This window comes from Pholcus phalangioides, unplaced genomic scaffold, assembly GCF_987345545.1.
Source record: "Pholcus phalangioides strain wild (caught in Gottingen) unplaced genomic scaffold, Ppha-v1.0 ptg000015l_1, whole genome shotgun sequence".
NCBI classification, from domain to species: domain Eukaryota; kingdom Metazoa; phylum Arthropoda; class Arachnida; order Araneae; family Pholcidae; genus Pholcus; species Pholcus phalangioides.
Window position 1 is genome coordinate 63639529 of NW_028301608.1, and position 14832 is coordinate 63654360.

Sequence of the window (14832 nt, forward strand, 5' to 3'; positions counted from 1 at the left end):
ATCATTAAATCTCCACTACAAGACTATATACGTGCATGTAATTACAAGAGTCCGCACTAAACTTGACATTGATGCACGCGAGGAACAGATTCACGTGCTTCGACCATTTCAACGAAAGAGTAAATAATCGAAAATAACAACAGGTAGATAGATAAATGGCAGATATAAGACAAATAAAAGCGCCGTTTTCGTCAGATCATACACCGGAACGTTGTGTCATGCATTTGAACATGACAACGACGTCAAACGGATCACGATATTCAAGAGAATGTGTCATTGTCATCGCGCCGCATCAAATAAAGGGGAGAAGACCAAAAAGCACGCCATCAGCGAATGCTATGCCCCAATCATCTCAGCAATTTACATTCATGTGCGTGTGAATCACACATATGTGTGTGAGGACGCATAAATGAGAGTTGGAGAGAAAGGAGATTTCTCTCTCTTTCAGAATATTGTGTTCAATTTCTCCTTCCATGAAATTTGAATAATTATCGTAATTTAATGAACGAAACTCTTTTATTTCCAACCACTTGATAAATTATTGCTTAGTTACTGCGTAACCGAATAAACTTTGAAGATGGTTAATGGTTAGCTACTGTATTTGTATATTAGTGGTATGTTAATATTCAGGTATTTAGCCCTCTCTGGTACAGTATATATTTGAATATATACGCGGCAAACATGTGGTAAAAATGAACTAATTTCTTCTCTCAATTTCTTTGACATTTTATATAAAGTCCATATTTTAGTATAATTTCAGTACAAAATACAGTTATATAATTTTTAATAATCTAGAACGAGTTGATTTCTTGTAGGTGTAATTTTTTGCTCAGAGATTTATAAAATCGCACCAAATTGTGGAATCAAAATTCAAAGTGAAAACTATTCAGCTTTGAATTTGTTCATAGATAAAATTAAAATCAAAAAGAGCAAACTGTATATCATACCCCTTAATTAACTATTTTAGGTTATTACATAATCTACTCTAATTAATTAAATTGTGTCGTGAAATAATCTTTTAATTAAAAATATGCTAACAGCAACCATTTACATCCGTTGAATATTAATTAATTTAACAAGTTTTTGTGGGGGTGAATCATAAGGGGTTAAATGCAGTATTTATTGCCGGAAGCACCACCATAAAAAAAAAGAGACAATAAATTACTTGACGTGTGAGCGCCGTATCTTTTTAAGATAAAATTTAACTTTCAAGCATTTACTGTGGTGTGTGTGTGTGTTTTTGATGTTTTTTTTGTATTCCACATACAAATATCGTATTTGTTAGAAAATGCTTTCTATTAAGTACAGATTCTGAAGAAAAAAAGAAATGCAATTAAATTATAATTTTTATCTAAAAATTTTACTATGATCGGCATAATGAGTATCTAAAAGATAATGTTTTTGATGTGAATACGTCTCCAGTATCTGACGATACTGGAAGCATTCACAAAACGCTGCGTGAGGAAATTATTTAAACGCTCATGTGTCGCGCAACGCAAATCAAAAGCAATGGTATCGTCAGATGCAAATTGCAAAGGTGCATTCAATGATATTACTGCATCTCCAATATCTCTTACCGTCTGAACACCAGCGTCGCTACCTTGATTCGTAACAAATTGCTTTACGCTATATATCGAGCACTTCGCAACGAAAATAAATGACATCGGTGTCGTTTGTTAGCTATTCCAAAGACGAAGCTGACGATAATGACATAATATCATTACGTCAGTACCTACCACGTGATTCAAGGCACAAAAAACGTATTCACGTCAAAATTTGCGGCCGTATCTATGACACCGCCTACCATAATTTTTTTAAACGAAAATAAACGCTAGGCACCTCCAGCCCTGAAAATTATATTATTGGTCAGTAATCGTTAATAATTTTTTTTTTAACTTTCTGGTTGAAAATTACAATTTCAGCATCATTATAATATCACCTAATGACCTAAATAACGATCTATATGAAAAAATTGTGTATAGAGTAACAAGGAAACAGACATTTTCTGGATATTATTCTGAGGTGAATTCGAAAAGAAAAATTCATATTATCTCCGGAAGGAATCGAACCCAGGACCTCTTGCATACCGGGAAAACATGCTACCATCTACACCACTGGAGACACGACCTAGCCTTCCTTATTAAAAGCACTGTGGTGTGAGGCGCTGCGGTAGAGGCATTAGTAGGCCCATCTTAACTTTAGGAAATGGACCCCAGGTGGGGTGGTAGAGAGAAATGGCCGTTTTTTTCTGAGCCCATGACTTCACTTCAGTACCTCACCCTACAGTGCATGAAATAAGGAAGTGGTATAGATGGTAGCATGCTTGCCCGGTATGCAAGAGGGCCTGGATTCGAGTCCCGGCGGAGACAAGATGACTTTTGTTTCCGAGTTCACCTCAGTATAATATCCAGAAAATATCTGATTCCTTGATATCTTGGTCTGAGGAAAAAAGCCGTTTATCTCTGCGTATAATAACGTTAATTGTAAATAGTTGAAGGTGAGCAAAAAGTCCTCTATTTAGTAAAATCGTATTTTCTCTCTTTCTTTTTATTTGCTAAACAGTGATTCCAACGTTTCAAATGTTTTCAGCTCCCTCAAGGTATATGGCATCTTTATCAAAATTTTATAGTGTTTCCTCCCATCTTTTTTTAAATATTAACCTCTTTACGATCACGTGCGTAATATTACGTCTAAATACCAGCGGAATAAATTCAGACTTAGTTCTGTGTGTTTTCTTTCCTCTCTCTTCACCATCACGAAGCTTTATAATACAATCCTATCTCTACGTAAGTTTCTGTTTCTTTCCCCTCACTTTTTTATATACTCCTGTTACTGATTCCTCCCCTCCACACATATGATGCACCTTTTTACAAAAAGGGGGGAAACATAAAATATACCGAAATACCCCCACTTCATGTGTTTCGAAACATTTCAAACAGACGCGAGAAATGGTGAAAAACCAAAACTTATATTACCGATATATCGTTGGTAAAAATTGAAGGAATTCGTATGATTTGAATATGGTTTGCGAAAGAGTTATTTTAACGAGGGGGATTTTTTTTTTTGGTTCTGGGGATTCTCATTTTCGTCGATGGAGGGCGCTGGGCGGGAGTGGTTGAGCATGAACGTTTCTTCAACCTATTCTGTGTTCGAAATATTCGTAAACCTTCAGCTGGCGATTCAACAACTTCACTAATAGTGCTTTATCCACCACTGTCAACATCACGATGAAAACTTTACATAAGCACATTTTATAGGGCTCTGGTTTACATATTTTCAGTGATTTGTTTTCGAGCAGAGCTTTTTATCGACAACATAATTCTCTTTCTATACCAAAAAAAAAAAAAAAAAATTCCCCCATCCTTCTCATGAGAATATGTACTTCGCAAACCGGATTCAAATCTACCAATTCTTTAAATTTTTAAATTGTTTGCGAATTTATGGGGCGTCCTGTATTAAAGGGCGTTTTATTTCGCACTGGATTTTTTTACATTCATGTTCCATCCCAGTATTCATTATGATTTCCGATGTCGAGTTGTTTGGCTTATGGCATCGCTTCGTCCATATTGACTGATTGAGCGGGCAACATTTTCTCAGGGAGTGCCGGGCTTTCATTAACCAAGAGTTATAGATGGCCCGAAATTCGGATGAGGCATCTGACGCTCTCGGAAGATAAAAACCGTACGACGCAAATAAAATGGATTTCTATAGAGCATATTTTCCCGACCTTTTCTGTCCCATACACACATCGCTCTCTTCTTCAAAAATTTTTTTCTCCCATCGCAATGTAACCCATACGATCCTATGTATCCTATTATACCCGTAGCTTCTACCGCCCCCCCCCCCGGAACATTCAATCGTCCCCAAGGGGGCGTTAACGCCCACGTTGGGAATCAATGCTATAGAGTCCCATGAATTTTAAAACAGCGTAAAAAATCAACGTACCGGATCGCGGTAACAGGAAAACTCAGAAACGAGCAATTAAGCGTACACCCTTTTTTTTTTTTTTATGGGATTCTGATTTTCATATTTCCAGTGATTTTATTTCGTGCAGCGCCCCCATCAATAAAAATTAGGACTAATGTTTTTTTTGTACCAAAAAAAAAAAAAAAAAAAAAGAAATCCCTTTTTCGTGAGAATAAATTTTTAGCAAACCGCGTTTTTTCAAATATACCAAATCCTTCAATTTTTATGAATTTTCATAACAATTTAAGAATTCACGAGGTACACTGCAATTCACAGGTTCGTTGATTAGTGATCGCAAAGTTATATTTGTAATTTCAATTAAAGGGGTCATTCAAGCAGGCTATTGTGTCAGCATCGATGGGGTGGGAGATTCGGGTTTGCTGACTTTTGATAACAATGGCGGAGGGAAGTTCGAATGATGCTCACGTCATCAACCACCTTTTATAATAAAAATGTGAAATATTTTTAATGGCATCTCTTACGGGTGTGCCAAAAACGAGAAAAATTTCCCCTATTTTGTGGACACCTGAACTAACATTCTCCCTATTTATGAGTTCTCAATTTAGTGATCTCTAAATGTTCTGCGGATCCTTCAAGTGATCTGGAAATGTGTCTGGGCCGCGCAAGTGTTCTAGAAATGTGTTACGGGCACCTTAAGTGCTCTGGAACTGTGCCACGCGTCGCTCAAGTGATCCGTAATTATGCCGTGGATCACTTAAGTAATTTGGGAATGTGCCGCGGGTAACTTGAGTGAAGTGGAACTGCATTACGGGGGGGGAGTACCCTTCCCCTCCCGTGTACGTCTCCGATCCCAGTATGCGTTAGGTGGTAGGGGAGAGGGGCAGAGCTGATGGGGGGAGGGGGTCAGTCGGAGTTTTGCTGTCTTTTGCTGACGATGGACGGACGGGGGGTGCTGCAAAATGGCTAAAAATCTGCTGACGTAATACTTGAACGGCCCCTAGTGAAATGTCTGCGGCATGGTTCTATAGAATGAAGTACAGGTCTATCGATATTTGTATAGCATACATGTGGGATTATTTAACGCGAGTTAATACGCTGATGATTTCCTTGGTATTAATAGCGGCATTGAGTGAACAGCTGTGCTTGGAAAAAAAAGAAGGGTGAAAATGATTCTCTCCAAAACATCTCGTTCGTCAATTTCCTGTATCCGTTCGCTCATTCAGAGGAGCAACAGCGTCGCAGTTTTGTCGGTTGCGGGTTGCGATGCTGTACATACCTTAGCACAAAAGAACATTACAGAACGTGTTGCAACTTCGAGCAACTTAATACTATTGGACGCAATCGAGGAAAGTCCTGTCAACATTTTTGTCTTGCAGGAAGAGATTGAAATAGAAATTAGATATGGTAATAGACAGATAAAAAATTAACGTGTGATCTAAAGATCAGTTGTGTGCGGATGGTTAATGGTTGATGACAAAATGGCCAGACAGCAATACATGTGCAAGTAGGGGGGGGGGGAGAAGGGCATACAATGCGAAAGAGCAAGCAGCGCTGCGCCTATGGCTGTGCTTGATCAAACCATGGCCCGCGAGCCTAGTGTGACTTTCGACGTCATCTTATATGGATGGACCGTAACCTCGAACCTAATTTTGCAAAAATGAACCAAATGACACATTACCAGATCATTCAAGGATTTTCCGCGATGCAGCTCTACATCACCTAAGTCACCCGCGGCATAGTTCCAAGAAACTTGAGTGACCAGTGAATCAGTTCTAGAGCACTCAAGAAGCCCATGGCACATTTACAAATCAATTTAGTGACATATCTAGATCACTCAAGTAGCTCGCGCGCGGCATATTTCCAGATCACTGAAGTGACACATGGTGTAGGTGGGGTGGTCGAGGGTGGACTCGCATCGTTAGGATTCGAGTTCGAACCCCACCGGCACCACATGGTGATCCACCGAACTTAATTTTCTGTAGTTCCCAACTTCGACGCGCGAATTTTACAGCACCCCGCATAGAGCAGCACGCTTGCAACGGTAAGTTTCCGATCCTTACACTTTAATCAAAATTTAAAATATAGGTGGCAGCACAGAAAAATCAGACACAACGCTAGGAACACATTCAGATTGTTAGGTGTGAACACTTTGTTCCAGATTCTAAGGATATGAAGCTGTGGTGGAAGAGTAACGGGACAAGTCCGGTGGCAGAGCTCTGGCGTTCATTAATGCAGTTCCACGGTGAACTGCTAGGTGGCCGGCGATTCATTCTCAGATAATAAGTGAACCACGTCAGATAACTTGAATGACCTGTGGCATATTTACTGATCACTTAAGTGACCAGCGGACTAGTTTCAGAGCACTTAAGCGGCCTAAAGTGCATTCAAATATTATTTAAGTGGCCCGAAACACGTTCTATATCAATGAAGTGGCCCGCACTTTCCATAGGATTGGTTGTCCTTCGGTTAAGATAGTGATTCTCAAAATTTTCCCAACCACGACTCCCTTATTCTCGTAATCGTTTATCCGCGTCTCCCCAGAATAGTCTAGAAAAGAACCATTCGAAAGCACTGAACGGGTACACATCAATACACCAACAATTCGAAACACCCCTGACATATTTTGGTGACGCCTGTAGGAGCCACGACGCACACTTTGAGAACCACTGGGTCAAGTGAAAATTTTCGAAACCCTTCACTGAGATGCTTCCAAAGAGTTTTCTACAGTCAAACTCGGTTTTAACCACGATTCAATGAAATTTTGTCGTTGTAACGGAGGTTCAAGTTTTCAGGGCATTTTTTGACGAAAAATATCATCAGAGGCAATAAAATACAGTGAAACGTCGCAACAGCGGCCATTAACGGGACCGAGCAAATGCGGCTGTTATTGAGAGGTTACCGTTCTTAAGAGGTGCAGTGTTTCAGAAACACCGAGCCTCTTAACACTTTATGGGCATTTTTTTTTTCAACCACCTCGCAGGGCAATTGTGTTTGTATTTGTTTGTAGAAATATAAGCTATGTTATTATTAATTATCAGAAGCTGTTTTGGAGCACGACATTCATTTTGTATTGAAGATGCGCCAAGCGCGGATCCAGAGGGCGGGGTGCGATGAGGACGATCGCCTCTCCCAATTGCCAAATAATATGGGGAAAATTTGTCCTGTAGAATAGGGGACGAACCGATGCATCTACACAGTTAGTCGCTTCTCCAACACATCGCCATGGATCAGCCAAAACTCTGCTCCATTCGCCGCTGAAGATATTTGGAACGGCTTGATTCGCCACTGAAGATGTCTGCCTTGGCTTCGTTTGCAGCTGAAAATGTCTGCTTCGGCTCCATTCGCCGCTGAAGATGTCTGGAACGGCTTGATTCGCCACTGAAGATGTCTGCCTTGGCTTCGTTTGCAGCTGAAAATGTCTGCTTCGGCTCCATTCGTAGCTGAAGATGTCTGCCTTCGCTCATGTGGGGATTCGGGGGGGGGGGGATGATGGTAACTACCGCCCCTCTTAAGAGCCTAATAATATGGGAAATTTTCTCTGTCCCGTAAAGCACGGGACGATAAAATGAACTGATGCAATTCGCCCAACCCGTCACATCGTCCTGGATCCGCGCCTCAGATGCTTAAAGTTCATGAGGAAACTGTATTTGTGACTTTTCAATTGTTAATTTAATTCAAAAATTTCATGAGAAAAATGCGTACAGCTGCGCCGTAATCCTTGGCATGTATTCTTCGGATCAGATTCATCCTCCGATGCAATCAGTTATTATTATAATTTTTTAAATCTAGGGCATTATTTTGAATTAGTTCTTACGCGGGAACCCTTGGTCAAACAGCATAAAGAGGAAAATAAGGACTCTCTGGTCTATAACATTGCCACTTGCCAAATTCTAACCCTAAATTTTGCTTTATTCTGAGATGCGTCTAGTGCACCCACTAGCATCTACTTGAGAAACCTCCGGGGTCCGCGGACCACATTTTGGAAACCACAGAGGAAAGTACCCGTAGTTATTTTTATGTTCAAAGGGGGCTCAAGGAAGGAAAACTTCTTCAAAGCAAATCTTTAGGGTAATTTTTCTTATGTAATAATACATTGTGTAATATCACAATGAGTATCACATCTCTCTCTCGTGACATCATTTTTCTTTCATTTTAATTTCTAAACGTAGCCGTTATTCGGAAATCGTTGCTTGGAGGTTAACTTTAATGTTAATCCAATACGATGCGTTCTGTTCCAAGAAAATATGGCCGTTGTTCGGAAGTGACCGTTGAGAGGTTATACTTTAAATAGAATAACAAAACAGCCTGGATGTAATTTTAGGAATTTCTTGAGAAACATCATTGAAACGGAAAAAAAAATGATGAAAAATTTGTCGTTATATCCGAGTTGGTTGATTTTATTCGACGTTATGAGCAAGGTTAATTAACATTATTCTCTGTGGGAATAAGTCCGGACCACCAATTATTGACGTTTTAACAGAGCTTGACTGTAGTTCTCTGATGAATAGTTACGGCTGTAGACAGTTTATGATAAGAAGAAATTTAATTATGTACACCCTGTATATGTGTGCATACGATGGAGAAACGATACACATTGATATTATTTCTCGAGACATTGTCTTCGGGTTTTACGACTACAGCAACCAAATGCTAATGTATCGTTAATCCTTCATCGTACAGAATATTTTGCTGTTTGTTCGTGTACTAACCGATTTTACTGTCCAGTCATTACCGAGTCTTGTCATCCGGCTTCTTCTTCAACATTTGGCATTACCATCATTATTAGTATTACAATATGCAATTAGACCTTTTCTCAACGAGGTTTCGAGACCATAAATGAAGTACGAATGCATTTTTGTCTAACCTCCAAAGATGAAAGAAACGAAATAAAAAACATGAAGTTAAAAACTGATCTCTCTCTCATAACTATGATGTAAGACTCATTAGCTAATGTCGGTCGTATTATGTATGTAGCCAGGCTCTTTTCTCTGCATATTTCTCGATCCGTGATTTTTCGAGTTCTAGGTCATCCAGAGCAGGGTCAAAATCCCTCTGATGTTGCTGCTGCTGGTCTTTTAACTCTTTGGTCCGTCTCTCTCTCTTATTATTTTATTCAAGACGGGTTGTCGAACCTCCTTGTCCTTGAACAACGTTTCGTTCAGTTGCTAATCAGTGTCCGGTGGAGAGAGAGAGAGAGAGAGAGAGAGAAAATTACTAGTCGCAACATGCATTGAAATGTGCATAGCAAGGGGATCGAATAAGCATCGCGGATATCGGTGATTGTTCCTCGATAACATGGGATTATACTTAATTAGAACGATTAATTAACTAATTGAAGAAGGTAAGTTGTAAGTATACTGGGATGACCACATTTAGCGTCTTCATGTCTTCGTTGTATACTGACCGTGACCTTAATTCGTGGGTTTTGTTTCCGAGATCCCTACACTTAGAAATGCAGTCAAATTCAGTTATAATGTAAGTTACGGGCCAAAGAATAGTGTTGTTACAAAAGAAGAAAATACAGTATGAAGACACTGCAACTTTGAGGTGCAAATGCCAGTCGGTTTCTCATCTGACGAAGTCTCTCTCCACAGAGAGGGCCGTCTTAACAGCACCACGGGCTCCCGGACCAAGTGATTTTTCTGAGGCCCTCGTTCTACCAGGCAAATTTACATACATACTCCTCGAAAATTTCAACTATATCTCATATTTGTGAAGCCCCTCTTCTCTTGAGGCCGTGCCCGGATGGGCCCTATGTATTAATACTGCACTGTCCACAGACAGCAGACAGAACCTTACACATGATACTTATATAACATGAAAATTCTAGAATATTTCATCTTCACTACTCCAAAGTATGGACGAGAGATGGCAGCACAAACAGAATGCGAAACGGCAAATCTGACAATATAAATACGTTAGTACCCACTCACACTCACGCACTCAGAACACACATTTCGGTATGCACCGATTCGTTAGAAATTCTCCAAACGAATACGTACGAGTTGCATGTACGGTTAAGTAGTAGTAGTAGTAGTTAGGTAATCAGATATTGTTGTTTCACCCTGATTTGAATAATGCAAAAATAGACAAAGCTTCAAGGCTTGCGTCACTCCAACATGTAATTCTCACATGGAGAGAAATACAGTACACACATCTTTGAAATCAAAATATATAATGAAAATGAATAGTATCAGTTTCTTTGGCGTGAATTCCCTTTTAGCCCAGAATATTTAATATATAGTAAGGGTTCCTCACTATGTGTAACATACGGGGGGGGGGGGGTAAAGTCTTATCTATATACATCCTTCACATTTTGATCCGTAGATAGGAACATATTTTCAATTCGAAAACGTATCCAAACAACGTGCCAATTTCAGATATTTCATTTTTTCTACTAGGGGCCATACATGTACTGAGATACAAAATGTAATTTTTATACGTCCCCCCCCCCCCCGTTCGTCTAACTTTCAATTGGAAAGATGTTTCCTCGCCTTTTCTAAAACCAACAAAAAAAAAAAAAAAAAATCCCATGTTTCCAAAGTGTAATATTAGCCGAGATACTTGAATTCCAAAACCACTGAAAATGGGGGGAAAAAACAACATACATTTTTTAAGGTATGAGCTCAAGAAAAAATTTTAAATGGAAAAAGAAAGAAAACGTGTAATTGATGCGTTGAAGTCGATATAATTCTCTAAGAATTTTTTTGAAAAAAAACCCCAAAAAACGAGAAGAAAAAAAAATGTTGGAAGGTATAACCGTTCGAGTTCGTTGTACTTCGAGAAGGTGTTCTTGCCTCCCATCCTTGTTGAAAAGCATTTCCGTACTCCGTAATCGTTCCGTAGTATTCGCTGTTGTCCATGTACGGGTGGAGCAGCTTTTTCAATGGCTTTACTGTAGCGAGGCAAATGCATGACAAAAAATAAAGCCCTTTCCTTCAGTTCTTGATCAGTTTCTATCAGTTGACCAGATTCAATTTTTTTCCCCCCCGAAAGGCTTTCTAAAGGAATCTGTGAAACGTATGATGCATTTAAGAATGCAATTCATGATATTATTACACAGTTTAATTCTAACGCCACACAATGGCTGAATAAAAACAATGCAGGATTTTAGCTTGAAGGGGGGAAAAAGTCCGTTTCAGAATTTAAAAAAAAATGGAACGATTAACATTTTGCAACCAATCATGTTGGGGAAAAAAGAGTTGTCACGTTTCACCAATATTCGTTTACCATACGTCCCATTTGACCAAACGGGATGTATGGTCACCGTACTTGCAAACGGGATTTTTATTGGATATAGTTGTCATTCGGTTATTGTTACAAGAAACCCTGATTACCGATGTGATCACATTAAGTGGCGTGGACTGTATGTAATTAGAAAAATAATTCGGATTGAAAACTTCAAGGTAAAAAAAAAAATGCAAACAAAACATTTAAACAAATTAGTGAAATCACTGCGACACACAAATGTTCTGTAATAAACAAGGAATTGCTGTCGTTTATTGCGAGACATCTGCCAGAAAATTCAAAATATACAATGGAAATAATATCACCTCACCTTATGCGCAAAGGTGGTTCTGAATTTTTATCTTCAAGCTAGTTGCAGTAATGAATGTTTAAAGAACTCTTTTGCACATATCCCAAAGGTTTTTAATTTTGTTTTCTCATAAAATTTTACAGTTGATGATTGAAAATTAGTACATTATAATTAACATGTTATTATTTCTGTTGCTTTATTGGAACGGACAAAGTAAATTTCAGTGTTTTTTTGCAGTAAAATCTCAAAAAAAACAAAACAACAATTATGTTTTTAATCTAGCTAACAAAGGTGATATACATTTACAAGTATTTTATAAGATCTAACAAACGGTATATTTAGAGAGATGGAGGTTTAAAGCGTTTATTTCACGGAAACATATCGCATGATGTTTGCGCAGCTGACCGCTTAGAAACGCAGCCTTTCAGAATAAAAAAAATTTTAAATTCGCTCTACTTCCGTAAAAAAAGCTGCCTTAATAGACAGCAACATGAGAAAATGCAGATGTGTTAGTCTGCAAGTTTATAAAGTCATTTAAAAACTCGTTTCAAATACTTTTTTTTTTTTTGCTTTGATAGAAATTTAGTTTTAAATCACCGTTTTAAGGTCATAGAATTTAAAAAAAGCATTAAAAGAAATTACCGTATTTTAACGTGTATAAGAAATCTCCCGATTTTTTGGGCTTAAAATTTGGAAAAAAGGAAAGGTTTGGTCAAAGACATTTTTATTCATCATAGAAACCATTAAATTTGTCATCACTCTCATGGGATCGTAAATTGCAAGGAATTGATTTGTATTAATTATTGCAAGGAATTATATAATTTGTTTATATCTATAATAGTATCCATGTATAAGAAATCCCCTTGGGACCCAATTTTTGACAAAAAAAAAAGGGTTCCTTATACACGTTAAAATATTGTATTCATTAAATAAAAGATTGAAATTTGGAAATATTACAATTATTAATTATTTTGTCAGGTCTCTGAATTTTTGTAGTCACCGCATTTGTTATTGTAAAAAAAGAAGAGAAAATTCAGATGTAAATGCTGCATCCAAGTAACCGCTCATCTCCCATAGAAAAAATTTTAACTTTTATGTAATTTTTATCGTTTGCATGTATTTTACAAACGAATATTTGTGATGAAATGCTTGGTAAACGGTAAATTAATTCTGAAAAGTTTAAATGCAATTCAATTATTTGATGTTTAATTGTTACACGATAATCTTTCGGGACCGCTTGCTCCGAGATGCGAAGCGGGGTGTGTCTGGTCCTTCAATATTACACATTAACGGTCGAAGTCAGATTTTTGAGGATTCTGCTCTTCAAAACAAAAACCAACGTAGCCGCAGCATAAGCTCTACAAGCTCTCAAATTATTATTTTTTAACCCTTTTACCTGTTGAATTTATTTCATAAAAATGAGCTAGAAATGAAAATATTTTTCCACATTTGATGCTGTGCATTACGTGAATGATAAAAATAAAGAAGACAATTCGGCGGAAAAGAAACACTAATTTTCAAGTCACAAAAATAAGCATCTAATCCAGGGGTTCTTAACCTTATATGTTCCGTGGACCCTTTTTACAAAACAATATTCGGGGGAAAAAACTGTTAAAAACAATAATGAACTCATCGTTTTTTCATCCAAACAGAGATTCCCGTGAAATCTCTCCAAGGGGTCCGTGGACCCCTGATCTAATAACAGAAATTGAATTTTTCGGTTGATTGAACTTGGTTAGGGGTGAATCAGGTAATAGGTTAGAAACATAACAGCGTGAAAGGCAAGAGAAATTGTTATTTTACATCATCATCAATTTTTAGTTTACTGCACATTATGAATTCCTGGAGAAAACTTATATCTGGTATATATATCTCCCCTTTTATAATGTCAGGGATTTTTATGATTAATAATAATATGAAGTATAATGCATAATACGTGTGTATAATTTGTGTGAAGTATAACGCATATTATGTGTATGTTATTTTATGTGAACTATGCAATTTTACAATGAATAGTGAAATTTTTTTTCAAAGTTATGCAAAAATCCCTATAAATTTCTTTTCTTAAAAATTCGCTTTTGACAATGGTTGCTGGATATTAGTATAAGTGTAGACAGCAATGCCACCTCGCAGTCGAGTGGTTTGCTTGCTAGGCTTTGGCTGCGCCGAACTGAACATGTTGATATCTCGGTTTAAGCGTGGATGTGTACTAACAATTTTTCCTTGGACAAATCAGACGGATCTCTCGAGAAAACGTCAAGTTATTACTAAAAGAACAACAATCAGAAACATGCATTTCCTCATTGGCATTTTCCATAAGAAAACTGAAAATATGTAGTTCAATAAAAATTATGAACATTTATTCTTAAGAGAAAGTATTTCTTAAGAATGAAAATTATTTAACTCTGTTCCATCCCACCTCATAAAAACGTATTAAAATTTATTTTTTTACACGAACGGATGTAAATTGGTTCAGTTCCAGCATATTTTTAATTCAATTAATACATTAACATAGCATTTTAATTAATTATAGAATGACGGCTTTTAATTAGCTAAAATGTGGTTAATTAAGGATAAAATATACATTTTGCCTTGATTTTGATGTTACTTTTAAACAGGTAAAATCTTGCTGAGCAAAGTTGAATAGTGTTTTTACCAATTTTATTTCATATTCCCTTACTTTGGTGGGATTTCATAAATCTCCGAGCACGTAAAATCTCTCGAAAATGATACCGACAAGTAGAATCAACTCTTTTTAGATAAAAAAAAGGTATTGTACTTATATAGCCGCATTTCGTACTGAAATGACACTGTAAGATTTACTTTCTAAAATACCAAAAACATTGAACAAATAAATCGGTGTATATATATAATGGGTTTTTCTGACCATGTATTTGCCATATACATATGTATTCAAATATGCGCGGGACCCAGAGGGTTAAAATTACACAAAATGAAATGAGACAAAATAAATGATTTTCCTTACCACGCAATGAGTGAAGTTGAAATTTGGGTGACCAACCACCAGAGGAGAGTGTTTTTATGCAAATTAATTCCAATCTCTCAAGAGAAGGATGCCGGGAGCACACTCTAAAAAATCTTCTCTCATCGATATCAAAGAAAAACGTGATGATGATGAAAGTTTTCTTTTTGCAAAGCTCGCATCAGTGGATTTCCATCGCCAAAATTTAGTCAGTCATTAGGTCAAAGTAGCCAAAAGGGTTGGTTATTCGAGTGGAAAAGGTGCGTCGTGCGTGACTGAAAAATATCGCCAAGGAGGAGCGACTTATTTCAAGAGACGGCCACGGATGAGTACACGATATTAATAAGCGAATGTATAAGAGTAAGTAATAGCCTCGGGGTGGATC

At 37.5% G+C, this 14832-nt stretch overlaps 1 protein-coding gene across 1 annotated transcript in view; it reads right to left on the reverse strand.

Annotated features, from left to right (window-relative positions):
- LOC149076479 (organic cation transporter protein-like) overlaps positions 1-14601 on the reverse strand; it is an 87010-nt gene extending 72409 nt beyond the window's left edge. The window contains exon 1 of the mRNA XM_089244051.1: positions 14451-14601. The gene's annotated coding sequence lies outside the window, so the exon portion shown is untranslated. The remainder of the gene's footprint in view (positions 1-14450) is intronic.
- Positions 14602-14832: the final 231 nt, after the last annotated feature.